The sequence below is a fragment of the Rhinolophus sinicus genome, chromosome 18, assembly GCF_057876585.1.
Source record: "Rhinolophus sinicus isolate RSI-liver-muscle chromosome 18, RSI-T2T, whole genome shotgun sequence".
Lineage (NCBI taxonomy): Eukaryota > Metazoa > Chordata > Mammalia > Chiroptera > Rhinolophidae > Rhinolophus > Rhinolophus sinicus.
This window is the reverse complement of record NC_142518.1, coordinates 113,845,651-113,860,732: the sequence shown is the minus strand read 5'-3', so window position 1 is coordinate 113,860,732 and position 15,082 is coordinate 113,845,651. Positions and strand designations below refer to the sequence as shown.

The 15,082-nt window shown below is 41.1% G+C and overlaps 1 protein-coding gene across 6 annotated transcripts in view; it reads left to right on the top strand.

Moving 5' to 3' along the window:
* Positions 1–15,082, top strand: part of OPHN1 (oligophrenin 1) — a 304,564-nt gene that overhangs the window by 36,997 nt on the left and 252,485 nt on the right. The window lies entirely within an intron of this gene.

The following is a 15,082-nucleotide window of genomic DNA, read 5'->3' as shown; positions in this document are numbered from 1 at the left end:
ATCTGATCAAGATGGATTTCAGATTAGTGGGAAATAGGTGCGTTATTTAACGAAGGCTGTTAGGTCACATTGTTAGCCATTTGGGGAAAAAAAAGTGTCATCCATACCTCATACTTCACACCCGAGAAATTACAGATAGATCAAAGATTTAAATGTAAAAAGTAGGGCCGTAAAACTTCTAGGAAAAAATGTGAGTGTTTAGAATCTAATTTTAGAGTGGGGAAGGATTTTTAGAATTTGATACAAAATTAGGAAGCAATAAAAGGAAAAGATGATATCTTTGAGAGCATGAAAGTCAAACTTCTGTGTGGAAAAACAGCGTCATGAATAAAGTTAAAAGTCAAATGAGTGACACTCATACATTGCTGCAGTAGAAACCGGCTCAACCACTGTGGAGGGAGTCTGGTAGTTTAAACGAAAATTTAAAATGTAGACTTCGTCAATTATATAATTGTTTAGCTCGTACACTGTACACCTGAAACTAACAGAATAAGATTGAATGTCAACTGGAATGGAAAAATTAAATACGTTAATTTAAAAAAAAAAAACAACTAACTGGCATCTAGGAAAAAAAATTTACCTGTGAATACTTCAACCCAGGAATTTTAGTTCTTTGATTTTATTCTATAGACATATACCCAATATATCCATACATATTGAAAAAGGTATATGTACAAAGATGATTTATGTTGCTACTGTAACCAATTACCACAAATGTAGTGATTTCAAACAACACATACTGATTCTCTTACCGTTCTGGAGGTCCGAAATTCAAAGTCAGTTTCACTGGGCTGCAATCAAGGCATGAGCAGAGCTGGTTCCTTCTGGAGGCTCTCAGGGGAGAATGTTTCCTTGCCTTTTTCAGCTGGTAGTGGCTGCTTGTATGGCTTGGCTTGTGGGCCCTTCCTCCATCTTTAACGTACATCACTCCAGTCTCTGTTTCTCCCCCATTAACCCTCCTGTCTCCTTCTTATGAGGACCCCTGTGATTATATTGGGTCCTTCCAGATAATCAGTGATAGCCACCCCATCTGAAGATCATCACATCTGCAAAGTCCCTTTTGCTGTATTAGGTAAAATATTAACATGTTCTGGGGATTAGGCCATGAATGTCTTTAGGGGGGAGGTCCTTCATTGTTCTTGCATACCCTATCTCTGGGAGAAACAGACTGCTAATGATAATTGCCTTTGGAGAGAGGAACCTGAGGAACCTGGGGGCAAGTGTGATGCAAAGATGCTTTACCGTATGCCCCTTGTTATTTTTTGTGTTTGTGTGTCTGTAGTCTCTTTTTTTTTAAGTGACTGTGGGTGCAGAGACCCAGGGAGCAGTTTCCAGGCTCTCAGACTCACGTGGAAAGGTGCTGGCTTGGGTAGTAAATGGCTGTCAGCTGTGGCTGGGTGGCCATCAGCTGTTACCTGTTAGCCATTACCCACTAATGTGACAGCCGTGGCTACGCTAGTGGATTGGTTGGGTCGGTTGGTTAGCAAGCGTGGATGGCGGGTTGCGGATTGTGTGGACCTTACTTCCTGTGTCTCGCCCCCGGCCGCTAGCGAGACTGGGATGCAGGAAGACCCCCTGATGGGGTCCTGGCGGATGTTTGCTTTTGTGTCTCAACCAGCCGCCATCCAGAATATAGTGGTAAGACTCCCCTATCTATGGCTCAGTTGGTGTTCCTTTTTGGCCTCACCATACCCTGCATTGTTATGTGGGGAGTGGGAGCTGAGTCCCTGCATTACAATGATACATGCGTATTGGAGAGATTTTAGAAATTGCAAAAAAGAGAATAGCATCCAAATATTAATCTTAATCCACCCAGATGTGCACCCACTGTTAATATTTTTGGGATATTTCCTTGTATTTTTTTTTTTTTAAGAATCACTGGAAGGTTTTATTTATTTATTTGTGTATTTATGTATTTATTTATTCCTTTTTTTTTTTTTTTTTTTAGTTTCAGGTGTACAAAGCAACATAGATATATTTCTTTTTCCTATTCAGAATTATAGCTTTCCAGAGATGGCCAAGCCCTAATCCCCAGAACCTCTGAGTGTGCTACCACACTCTGTAAAAATGCCACTGGGGTTTTGATGGGGATTGCACTGACTCTATAAATGGCTTTGGTTATGGACATTTTAACAATTTCAATTCTTACAATCCGTGGACATGGGATATCTTTCCATTTATTTGTGTGTTTGTCAGTTTTTTCATCCATGTCTATAAGTTTCAGCATACAGATCTTTCATCTTCTTGGTTACATTTATTTCCAAGGTATTTTATTATTTTTGATGCTATTATAAATGGGATTGTTTTCTTTATTTCTTTTTCAGATAGTTTGTTGTTAGTGTAGAAATGCAATTGATTTTTGTGTAGTGGTGAGCATAGCTGCCTTCTCTTTATGTCTTGAACACCATCATATTTCCAATGTATTTTCCACAGTGCTCCCTTAGTAACTATTCATTTAATAAATCAATGAATATACCATAATTTATCTTATTATTTTATTTTAGATATTAAGAGTTTTCTAATGTTTTGCTTTTTTAAAGTTCCCGATGACAATAATAATAACCTTTACGTGTTTTACATCCGTTATCTCACTTTAATCCTTACAAAAACCTCATGAGGGGTATATGCTATTATTACCTCCCGTGCCCAAGGTCACACAGTTAGTAAGTGGCAGAAACCCAGATATGTCAGACTCCAGATCTAACACTCTTAACCGCTACATTCCATAGCCGGCTAAAATATTGGCTCCTACCATATATGCTGATTTTGATAACTTGCTTTTTTAGTAAATTACACATCATGAACGTGTCCTCATATTATAAATGCTTTTTCTGCAGTGATTGAGAGCATGTGTTCATTTCTTCATTCATTTATGAGGTGCATTGCCTTGATTTAAAATTTTAAAAAATGTATTGTTTCCAGTTGCAGTTGATATTCAGTGTTATTTTATATTAATTTCAGGTGTACAGCATAGTGGTGAGACATTTATATGATTTATGCAGGGACATCCTTGCATTCCTGGAATAAAACCTATTTGGTCATAGTGTATGAACCTTTTAATTCGCTGTTGAATTGGGTTTGCTAATATTTTGCTGAGGATTTTCGCATTACTATTCAGAAATGACATTGGCCTGTAGTTTTCTTTTCTGGTAGTGTTTTCATCTGGCTTTGGTATCGGGGTAATGTTGGTCTCATAAAATCAATTAGGAAGTGATACTTCCTTTTGTGTTTTAGAAGAGTTGGAACAGGATTGGTCAGTGCGAGCTTTCAAAGCTCCCCGGGTGACTCTGATAGGCAGCCAGGCCTCAGCAAAGTGTGGATCCTGTGCCAGCGGCACTGGCATCACATGGGAGCTTGGTAGAGATGTAGAAACTTGGGGCCTCCCCCATACCTATTCAACCTGAATCAGCATTTTTCACAAGATCTTCAGGTGACTCCCATGCGTATTAAAGTTTGGGACATGCTCGTGTCTATTAGGATTCTGACAGGCATCCCATATTACTTGATAAAACTCATCTGGGGTAATCGTTCCCCAGGCCCAGCTAAGAGCTACTGAATTGGAGTCTGGAGGGGAAGAGCCTGGTACGCTCTCTTTTAAAAAAATAATAATAAAAGGATTTTCCCAGCAATTGTTATTATCAGTGAAATTTTGGAGAAACTTCCCAGGTGACGGAGCTGGTGCTGCAGTATTTCTCAGCGTTGGCTACTGTGGAGCAGTGAGTTCTAGCAGAGGCGGGGTGGGGAGTGGGGGTAGTAGGAGAAGTTGCAGGAGGTGGGGATGGAGGTGTGTTGTCAACTCATCCCCTTCTGTACAGGTGGAGTATTTTTTTCCGTGACCGTGCATTGCACTCAAAGTAAAATAAATAAATAAAAGATTTCCATCCTGAGGAGTTTAGATTCAGTAGTTCTGGGGTGGGGCCAGGAATCCAGGCTGTTTAAATGAATCTCCCTGCTGACCTGGCAGCAGCTTTGTCAGCATTCTGCCTCCGTCTGGTTGGTTTCCCACTTGAGCACACTCTGCCCCTGTTGCCTGTCTTATCTTCCTAAGAAAGCAATCTGATCAGACGCTCCACAAACACTTGTTGAATGGATGAATCCTTTTCACTCTTAGCTTGCAGCTGAGTCTCTGCTGTCTATAAGCATTAGTACGAAACTTCATAAGTCATGTGAGACCATGTAGAGTCTCACCGCAGCCCACTTCTTCAAGCATCCTTTCCCTTCCTTTCTTCCCTGGATGTCCTCCACTCCACCCCTCAACGTGCGTATTGCTTCCTGAATATACTTGGCCTTCTTGCGCCCCATATTGTTCCTTAAGACTCATTCTTTGCCTGTGCCCTTCCCTTTGTCTGCCATGCCCCTTACACATTTTCTCAGTCTGTGTACTCGTTCTTCAAGTTGCAGCTCACATTTATTCTCTTATGTGAAGCTTTCTGCCTCTCATCCAGATAGAATCACATGAGCCCTCTTCTGTTCTTACAGTGCCTTTGATTTATACTTTTATTATTGCCTCTACAGCATTGTGTTGTAATTATGTAATGGCTGTGTCCCTTCTCTGAGTTCCTCCAGGCTAGGGAGGCATCGCTTCTTTGTCTTCCTCACCTCTAGCACCTAACACAGTTTTGTCAGGTAAGTGCTCACTAAAAGTGTCTTGAATAATCATTCATTCATTCAGCACATATTTACTGAACATGTCCCTTACACCAGGCACTGTCCTGGGTGTTGCAGATACAGTGGTAGAAGAGACAGACCAAGTCCGTTATTTTACGGAACTTGCATTTTAATGGAGACATACAATACACTAGTGAACAATGAAGGTATTTCCTGATAGTTACTACGGTAGTTCTATGAAGAGAATACAGGAGGATGATGGGATAGAGAGTATCATATATTTTACATTTTTAAAAGGTGCTTCTGGCTTCTGTGAATGGAATGGGTTATAGGAGTAAGAGTGGAAGCAGAGAATCAGTTACAAGGCTTTTGCAATAATCTGGACTAAAGTGGTGTAGGAGCTAGTGAGAAGTGCACGGGGAGTCAGGGTGCGCTTGTAGAGCCGTCACTGCCTATCACATGCCAGCAGATTACAGGAAAGAGAGAGGGTGGGGGAAGTGGAGAGAGAGAGCAGGAGGGAGAGAGGCAGGGGGAGGAAGGGGGAAGAGGAAAGGGGGAGAAGGGAAGGGGAATAAAGGTGGAGAGAGGGAGGCGAGATAGAGAGGGAGGGGGAAAGGGAAAGAGAGAGAGGTGGAGAGGGAGGGAGAAAGATACTAAGAATGAGTCATAAGTTTCTTTGGCTTAAGCACCTAAATGATCTGCTTGAGAGAGAGAGAGAGAGAGAGAGAGAGAGAGAGAGAGAGAGAGAGAGAGGATATTGATAGTTTTGTTTGGATATCATAAAGTTTGAGATGCCTATTTGAAACAAATAAAACAAGGGTAGCTTTTGTCAGTGTAAAATGTTTATCCGCTGCGTAACACTAGCAAAACTTCATTCCCCTTTGCTTATTCTCTGGTTTATGAGACTGAGGTGAGAGAACGAAGCATTTTTGACTATTAAAAATCCTGAAGCATTAACGTTGCTAGAGTTTACTATGTTTTTTCCTTCTATTCCACCCCTTGCAAATGTTGGATGGAGAGAAGATACTGTTTGCCCTTCCTCTTGCTTATTCAGTTTATAAAATAAACTGACCTACCCAACTGGCCCTTAATAAAAGTTGACTACGTCTGTGAAGGTTAATAACAGTTGTGGATAGATTGGCTAGAAGTCAGCTGCTGGGTTGTGGGGAAAAGAACTGATTTGTCAGAGCCAAATATGGATGGATATCAGTTCCCCCAGTAAAGATGAGAATTTGCTAGTAGCAAAATATTCTTAGAAGTAAGACACTGCTAAGCAATAAGTGTGATTGTTCAGTATTGGGTTTGGCCTTATTTTGAAACATTAGACCCTAGAGTTTGGATGCCAGCCCAGTGAGGCCACTGGCAAAAGCTACTAGTACAGATTCAGGATTTGAAAATTTCTGGAACTCTAGGCTCTATTCTAGGAGAGTGCTGCCAAGGTGGGGCTGGCCATAGAGGCCTGCCTTTCCTGCCACAGAAAAGAACTGTTTTTTGAAATACAGCCTTAAAAGGAGAGGGTTTCTTCACTATAACCTCTTGGCTAGTTTCAGGAAGGGGTTAAATCTGGCTTTGCTAAGCAGTGGGTTTGGATGGAGTTATCATAATTTGTGTCCAGAAAAATCAGAGAAGCTATTTTTTTTCTCAGTCATCTTCTCAAAAGATTTTGTTTAACTGTTGGCCTTTCTTCTGTTGGGGTGCTGGAGGCTTTGATGTTCTGCCTCTGGCTGGAGGCATTGTACCAGAGAGGTCATTGTCAGCCTACAGCAGTTTGTGGGGAAGATCCTGGAATTCAAGTTTCTATTCCAACTGATTTACCTTCTGCTTGATAGTAGCAGACACAAAGAGTTCATTTTTTCTGATCCATAAGGCAGAATATATCATGCAGATTGATGGGCAGAATTTCAGAGTAGGCAGTAAAAATAGTAAATGACATTAATAAGTGAAGCCTCTTCAACTCCACCCTCTTGACTTGGGATGCGACCGGTAAACAACCACCCGTACTTTTTCATTGGCCAGAAACACATGGATCCAACAGAGTGAACATTTTGCTGTTCTATGAACACTCTTCAAACCTTTTCTTACTTGCCCTTCATGCAGACTCACTTGGATATCAAATGTGAACAACAGAGTCTAATGGAATTTGCTGTTTGTGGTTTTCTTAAACAAATGGTTGTTAAAGAACATCTGGTTGCACTTAATAACTTTTCTCGTGTGTGTGTCTGTGCGCATGTGTGCGTGTGCATGCGTGTGTGCACGTTTAATATGTCTCCAGTTGTAAGGTTCATTGCCAGATTCAAATCTTATTATTGCATTGGGTTCGAGAAGAGATTTTGCTAATTATATATTTTAGGGCATGAAATACAGAGTAATTTCTTTTTCTTTTCTCCTCATTTAACAAGCAAAAGATGACTGGCTTTTCCCCACTCTCAGACTTAATAGGACAGTCACAGTGTAGCAGTATTTTCAGTGGCCCGTGGCAAAGGATTTTAGGGGCTGATAGGAGCTCAGTTATTTCTGGGAGGGGGTGAGTAATATACTCTTGGCATTTTGGACAGAATAGTTATTATGTTTGTCTGTTCTGGGCACTGCTAGATCTCTGCTATCCGCCTGTCTTTCCCTACCCTGCGATAAATGCCAGTAGTGTTCCCAGACTTGGTGTGCCAAGCCAAATCATGTCCACACCTTTCGGGTGGCCCCTGGGAGTAGCACCACTTTGAGATTGAAAGCTACTGATCTCAGATTTCTGAGGGGGAGACTGAGGGCCAGTGAGATCTGCTCAAGGTTACACAACTGTTGACAATACTGGACTGAAAACCAGCTCTCTTGAATCTTCACCTCGTGTCCTTGCGATATATTTTGAAGAGCTCATTTAATTACTTTTATGATGATGTCTTTTGTTCTTTTAGGGATTTTTGACTGGTGATAAGTTGTTCCTGGCATACGTGTGGTCAAAAGGTAGTAAAATCTAGAATTTAATGAAAGGAGAATATACTCCAACTTTTATTCATCCAAGCAATTTAGTGCATGTCTACTGTGTGACAGATTGAAAAAATGGTACTTCTCAGAATCCTTTATTTTTGAAGTTATAATAATGGGAAGGGGTAGTGATATGAAGGAAATTGCTTATGCATCTAGAGAATAATCTTTAAGTTGATAATGCTTGCAATCCATTCTCTCCTATTGTCTCCTTTCCTTAGCTCCTTCCCACTGTTCACTAGGACTCAAGTGTAATCACCAGCTTCTTAAGTTTTTCTTTAGTCACTGCTCCCCCATAAGGTGTAGATGATGTGTCAGTTTCTCGACATTTTGTAGTTACTTAGCCCAGGTCAGAGTGTGAACTGATCTGGTGCCTGAGAAGGTTCCTGCTTGGGGCAGTGATTCCGAGCTCACTCCTAGGTCAAGTGGTGATTTGTAGGTCTTGGCTTTGTCACAAGTAACAAACACTGAGGCAAAGAAGTAAACACAGAACAGTCTTCTGTACAGCAGGGCTTCTGCTTGAGATGACCAAGTGTGGTAGATCTCTGATGGAGGAAGAACTGAAAGAACAAGTCGGAGCCTTCCGAGGATCCCTAGGGGCTTGTCCTCTTCTGGACAGCCTGTTGTTTTCCATTTGTTTTTCCCTTGTTTTCCATGTTCAGCTTCCCTTTGGAGGATTTTCCTCCAGCGCTGCCTGTTGAATTCCTTTTTGATCATGCCAAAATGTTTTCCACGTGGACTTAGTCTGCATTTGGTCTGACATGAGAGGTGATTTGTTTTTCTGCCCCTTCATCTCTGATCCCATTCAGTAGCATTTTCAGTGTAAGCTCCATGCTTAGCAGGGTGACTGTCACTCCTCCTCCTGGTGGGCCAAACACTACAAAGATCTTTCTGTCACCAGAAAGGAAAGTGACCCCCGTGGATTCTACAGGCTTTGGGAAAATAGTGTTAATAACTTATTTTTGGAGAGAGACCCTTGTATGTTCTATTTTCTGTTCCAACTCATCAATAGATCAAGGCCCGTTCTCTTTTGGGGTTATTTAAAAAATAACTTTATTGAGATATAATCCATGTGTTATAAAATTCACCCATGTATACTGTACCATTCAACTGTTTTTGGGATGTTCACAGTGTTGTGCAACCATCACCGGACTCAATTTTAGAATATTTACGGCACTACAAAAAGAAACCCGGTACCCATTGCAAAGGCCTAGTCTTAAACCTAGGTCATTGTCAATGCTAATGGCTAATATTTGGTGACAGCTTTCTCCTTGTGATGGGCGGGGTACTTGCATGGGTTATCTCATTTAACACAGGTCAAGACCCTGCGAGGTAGGGACTGATATTATCCCTATTTTACAGATGGGGAAACTGAGGCACAGAGCTATTTAAAACTTGTTCAGAAACAAACATGTTGTAAGTGGTGCAGCGTGGATCCAAAGCCAGGCCATTTGACCCCAGATTTTAACAGATCATCACACTGCCACGTTTTGGTCATGTGATGGGACCAAGCACAGTTTTTCCTCCTTTCCATCTATATGAACTCTGATTTGAGATGTCCTTAGAAGTAGTTTCTAGCTGAGTCTCGATGGGAAGATCAGAGGCATAGGGGTGGCAATACCAGGAAGCCTGTTGGGAGGACCTTGAGATAGGTCGCAGATGGGGGGGGGGCAATGAGGGTGGAGACCATTGTGCAAATCAGACAGTGAAGGGCCTTGCATGTCAGGAGAAAGTTCATTCATTCAACAGATTTATTGAGCACTTCCTATGTGACAAGCACTCATGTAGACACTGGGGCTAGTGCCGTGGGCAAAAGACAAAAATCCCTCAAAGAACTTGAACTCTATTTAGGGAAGTAGATTGAAAAACAAGTTAGTCGTATGATCAGATGGTGTGATCAATCAAAGAAGGGGGGTAGGGAGTGGCAGGTGTAGGGTTGGGTGACCTCAAATTGAAAGAGCTTGAACTTTTTTCCTTGAAGTAACAGAGCCACTGACAGACTTCTCAAGTTGTGTTTATTGTTGGGATTGCCTAAGGTAAGAAGTGCTTTAGAAGTGAGAAGTGAGGTGTGGAGAGGCCTAGAGGCAGGTAGGAAGGTCAAAGGGGAGTAGGAGCTGGGTCTGGCTTTTCTGACTCTAGTAGTTCCCATGAACTGAAAACAGCACTGGGTTTGGATCCATAGGGTTTGGGCTCTGCCAGAAACCTTAGGTCACCTCACTTCTCTGAGCTTTGTTGGTTGCATAATACTATACAGATGTGAAGAGTTCCTGTTATGGGCAGTGCCTGTGAAAATTGCATTTCTGTTGTTTTCAGTCCTTCCAGGATTGTAATAGTGGTAATTTAATTTTTTGTGTCGACTATGTCATAAATGAGAATTTTAGATCACGAAGTCCAGTTGGTAAAAGGCCGTCTTACAAGAGGTCCTGAGCTAGACACCGGGACTGCAGTGGCACTAACACTGCTTTTACCCTAGGAAGCTGTTTCTTGTTTTTGGGGTTTCTTTGCCTTATTCACGCCTGCCCCCCTGTGTGGCGTAGGTACGTACTATGTTGGCCACACGCCTGTGGCCTTGCCCTGTGCAGCAACCAGGCTTCCACCACATTGAGCCACATGTATCACGGAACCCTGACACCTCTCTCTGTCCCTTAGTCTGTGTCTGTCGCTCTCACCCATCCCTAGGAAGCTACAGTTCCTTCTGAGCCTATAGTTCCTTGTGCTGTATTTTCCTGACAAACTCTAATTCCACATCCTCAACTCCTGTGTATCCTCCTCTCGAAGCCTTCAGGGAGGTCTTTTCCCTGTCAGTTATTGCCCTGAATTGCAGCTGTTCTTCCTGGAGACAGAGTGTCCCCAGGATGGTCTCCCTGAGGGCAGGCGTGTGCTGGGTGGATTGGCATTAAGGAAATGCTTGCTGACTGAAGGAATCCTAACTATACAGGTACCTAGGTCTCATCTAGGAAATCCTTCAAGACTTCTCTATACATCTTTAATGAACTTAAAATGTAAACCAAAGGCCCAGTGATGGAAGAGTGTATCAGAGAGAGGCTGGTGAATATGGAAATAAGGCTATATATGTATAACATTGGTGAGAACATCCTTCTAGAGCTAGACTACACTGTAGCCCTTCACTTCCTGGAGGTGGGACCTGGCTGCGAGTCCTTTAAGCTCTCTGTGCCTCAGTTTTCTCATCTGTAAAATGAAGATCATAGTAGTTCCTGCCTCGTAGGGTTATGAGAATTCCATGTATTATATAAAATACTTAAGACAGTTCCTGGCACACAGGAAGCCCTCTATAAACATTAGCTCTTCTTACCTAAATCAAATGGATATTCATGGATGAGGCTGTTTGGGAGAAGTCTAGCAATGTCTTTAATTTCAACATTATGGAAAACAAACATTTTTTGACTGCCTGCTATGAGCAAGGTACTGAGACAGAGTTGGATAAAACTTAGTGTCTGCCGTCTTCAGGAGCCTTCTTGTTTTAAAAGATTTTCCTTGGTGAAAAGTCGTTGATATTTTAATATTTTAGTCCCACTTCATATGGGCATCTCTCCTAAGATTTTCTTATAGAAATCTTGAGGTGATTACTCAAGAAAGAATTCCTGTTATCTCTGTGCATGTAGTTACTGGCATATTTCTCAAAGACTTCTGCAGCCTTTCCTTAGACTGGTCTCAATTTCAAGCTCTTTTTCCCCAGGCAATCACCCATATGCTCTGTCTCTATAATTTTGTCATTTCGAGAATGTTCTGTAAATGGAATCATGTAGTATATGAGCTTTTGAGATTGCTTTTTTTTTTCATTCAGCCCTTGTGACCCACCTAAGTGTATCAGTATTTCGTTCCTCTTTATTGCTGAGTGGATCCATTGTCTGGGTGCATCAGTTTGTTGACCCCTTGTCAGATATTTTGATGGTTTCTGGTTTTGGGTGGTTACAAATAAAACTGCTTTTGACATTGTCATACAGATTTTCATGTGAATGTAAATTTTCCTTTCTAGAGAATGCCCAGGAACTATGGGCTCATAAATGTATGGGTTTAATTTTGTGAGAAACCGCCGAACCTTTCCGCCTAACATTTTCCAACGTGGCTGTACCAATTTCGACTCCCACTAGCAGTGTATGGTAATTCCAGTTTCTCTGTCTCCTTGCCAGCACTTGGTATTACCACAATATTTTATGGTGGTGTGCTAATAGGTGTGGAGTGCTATGTCATTCGAGCCTTAATTTGCTTTTCCTTAATGGCTAATGATGTGGAACACCCTTTCATGTGCTTACCTGCCATCTTTGTTTTCTTTGGTCAAGTATTTGTTCAAGTATTTCGTCCATTATCTAATTGTGTTGTTTTCTTACTTTTGGGTTTAGTGAGTCCTTTATGTATTCTGGATACGAGTCCTTTGTGAGATATGTAATTTGCAAATATTTTCTTCCAGTCTGTGGCTTATTTTATTTTTTTGAAACTCCTCCTTTTAGGGTCTTTCACAGAATAAAAATTTTTCCTTTTCATCAAGTCCAATTTATTTCTGTTTTTTTAATGGATTGTGCTTATGGAGTCACGTCTGAGAACCCTAGGTCATTAAGATCATATCTTATGGTTATTTATTTATTTCTGGCCTATGGATGTCCAGTTTGCTCCATACAATTTGTTGAAAAACCTCCGGTACTTCTTAACTGTGACACCTTGGGAAATCACTTAGCCTCACTTTTCTTTTCTCAAAATTGGGGACAATAATAGGACCTATTTCCTAAGGTTGAAGGGAACATTCCAAACTATATGTGTAAATGCCTAGCACAGAGTAGCTAGTAGTAGCCATAAGGATTACTTATTTTATAATTTCACATTTTGAGATCTACTTTATAATTTACTAAATTTGATAATGTGTAGCACATTGTCCCTTTCAGTCCCTTCCAAGGATGTTGGGGCACTTGGGTCAGTGCTGAGATAGGGTTTTGGCAGATGGGCTCTGTTGAGATGATGACTGAAATCACTAGTCAGGAAGTGATAGCAGTTTCCAGTTGAGAAGGGTGCTGAGGCCAAGGCAAGAGTGTGGAGCCAAAAAGAGGAAATGAAAAATGAAGTCAGATGTGATGGATGTCAGGAAGAAGTCAAGCAATTCTTCCTGATTAAACGGGTAAGGGCAACAGGGTTCTGGACCCTGAGCGTGAATAAAGCAGCATATTGAAGTACCCTCTTACTGGGTGCTGACCTCATAGCCTTGTTTAAAGGTGTGGGCCTTGGATTTTCACTTCAGGATGTCCTTCACTAGCTGTGTGGGGAGCCTTTTGCCTTCTGTCTTTTGAGCGAATTTAGTCCAAGACTGTGTTTTGCCGTGAGCACTGCTGCTTTCGTGCCAACAGCCTGGTGATGTGCCAGATCCCCTTTGAGAGTCTTTCTAAAACATACTGCTCAGCAAAGCTGAGAAAGCCGAGGAACCTTCTCAGGAAGCTGATTGTGCCTGTGGTAGGTCTTTGTCTCGGAGCCATTTCAAAAGCTGAATGCCACTGCCGCTTTGTCCATCCTCACGATGCTCTCTGGCACTCCTCGCCATGTTGGCTTCCCAGGAACTCTCCTTAGTCCTCTTGAGAAAGAGCTGGCAGCTTGATTTTTGTTGTTTTCCACTTCCTCTTTGATCAGCGTTCTGAGATCCTAGGTAATTCATCTTCTGTGACAAGCGTGTGCAGGATACCCTGAAAGGAAGTGTGCTATTAAAGGGAAGACTTGTAGTCACAACCAGTCTGACCAGAGAGCCCTATCAGTCTGCTCAGATGTAAAGTCTGACCTGCTTGCAGCAGCGTCTTTGCAAACTGACAGTGTCGTTGAAATTGCCTCGGAGCCACAGGATATGGCAAAACAAATATGTTTTATTGCATAGTACTGAAGACCAACTTATTGTGGTCTTCCCTCTTTAATGTGATTCTTTAGGAAGATGAGAGAGGCAGGGTGGGATTATGATACATATTTTACAGAACCAGAAGCTGCCAGGGAGCTGGAGCTAGAGGGAGCTGTGATGTCATCCACAGTGGTAGAGCAGACGCTCTGAGACAGCGTGCCTAGTTTTTTGGAATTTTTGTATTTGGGTAAAACATAACAGAAATTTGTGATTTTGAAGATTTGTACGTGTCCAATTCAGTGGGATTAATTATATTAATAATGTATAACCATCACCACTATCTGTTTCCCAAGTTTTTTCTATCACCCAAACAAACTCTGTAACCATTAAACAACTCCTCCCCACAGAACTTGATAACCTCTAATCTACTGTCTGTATGAATTTGGCACTCTAGCTATCCATATAAGTGGAATCATACAATATTTGTCTTTTTATCTGGCTTATTTCACTTTGTATAATATTTTCAAAGTTCATCCATGTTGTAGCACATATCAATATGTCACTTCTTATTGCTAAATAATATGAATATTATACATATATACCAGGGGTGCCAAAAAATGTGTACAAGTGGACACTTTGGTCAACGTTGCTCAAGCAGTAGTTCGCCATCATCAGAAGTGTCTGGACGCTGATGGGAACCACTTTGAGCACCTCTTGTAATTGCAGAAGTCACATGTGACTTGTGTTCATCTTTTATTATCGGTGTATATTGAGTATTACAATTTTAATACAGTTTTCCTTTCTTAAAATACATATACTTTTTTTTTTTGGCGCCCTCTATATATTTTGAGGAACTTTCAAACTGTTTTCAGCAGCACCTGCACCATTTTAAATTTCCACCAGGAATGTACAAGGGTTCCAAATTCTTCGTATCTTCACCAATAGTTACTAATTTTTTTTATTATACTCATCCTAATAGGTATGAAGGGGATATATCATTATAGTTTTTATTTTTATTTCCCTAACGACTAAGGATGAGCATCTTTTCATATACTTATGGGCTATTTGTATATCTTTTCTGGAAAAATGTCTGTTCAAGTCTGTTGCCTATTTTAAAATTGGATTGTTTATCTTTTTGTTGTTGAGTTGTAGGAGTTCTTTACATATTGTGGATATTAACCCTTACCAGATACATGATCCTAATACTTTCTCTCATTCTGTAGGTTGTCTTCCCACTTTCTTGGTGATGTCCTTTGATGCACAAAAGTTTTAATTTTTGATGAAGTCCAATTTATTTATTTTTGTCTGTTGCTCGTGATTTTGTTACCATACCTAAGAATTCATTGCTAAGTCTGAGGTCATGAAGCTTTATTTACCCCTATGTTTTCTTTTAAGAGTGATATGCTTTTAGCCATTAATTTAGATTTTATCCACTTAGAGTAAGTTTTTGTATATGATGAGAGCTAGGGACCGAAATTCATTCTTTCGCATGTGGACATCCAGTTATCCCAGCTCCGTTTGTTAAAGTTTTTTTCTCCATTCAACGGATTTAGCATCCTTGTCAGTTTCTGACTTAAACAGTCTATGTTGACTGATGTTAGTATGTCCATTTTAACTCTCTTTTATTTACTGTTTTAATGGAATAGTTCCCCCCCCCCGCCCCCATTCTTT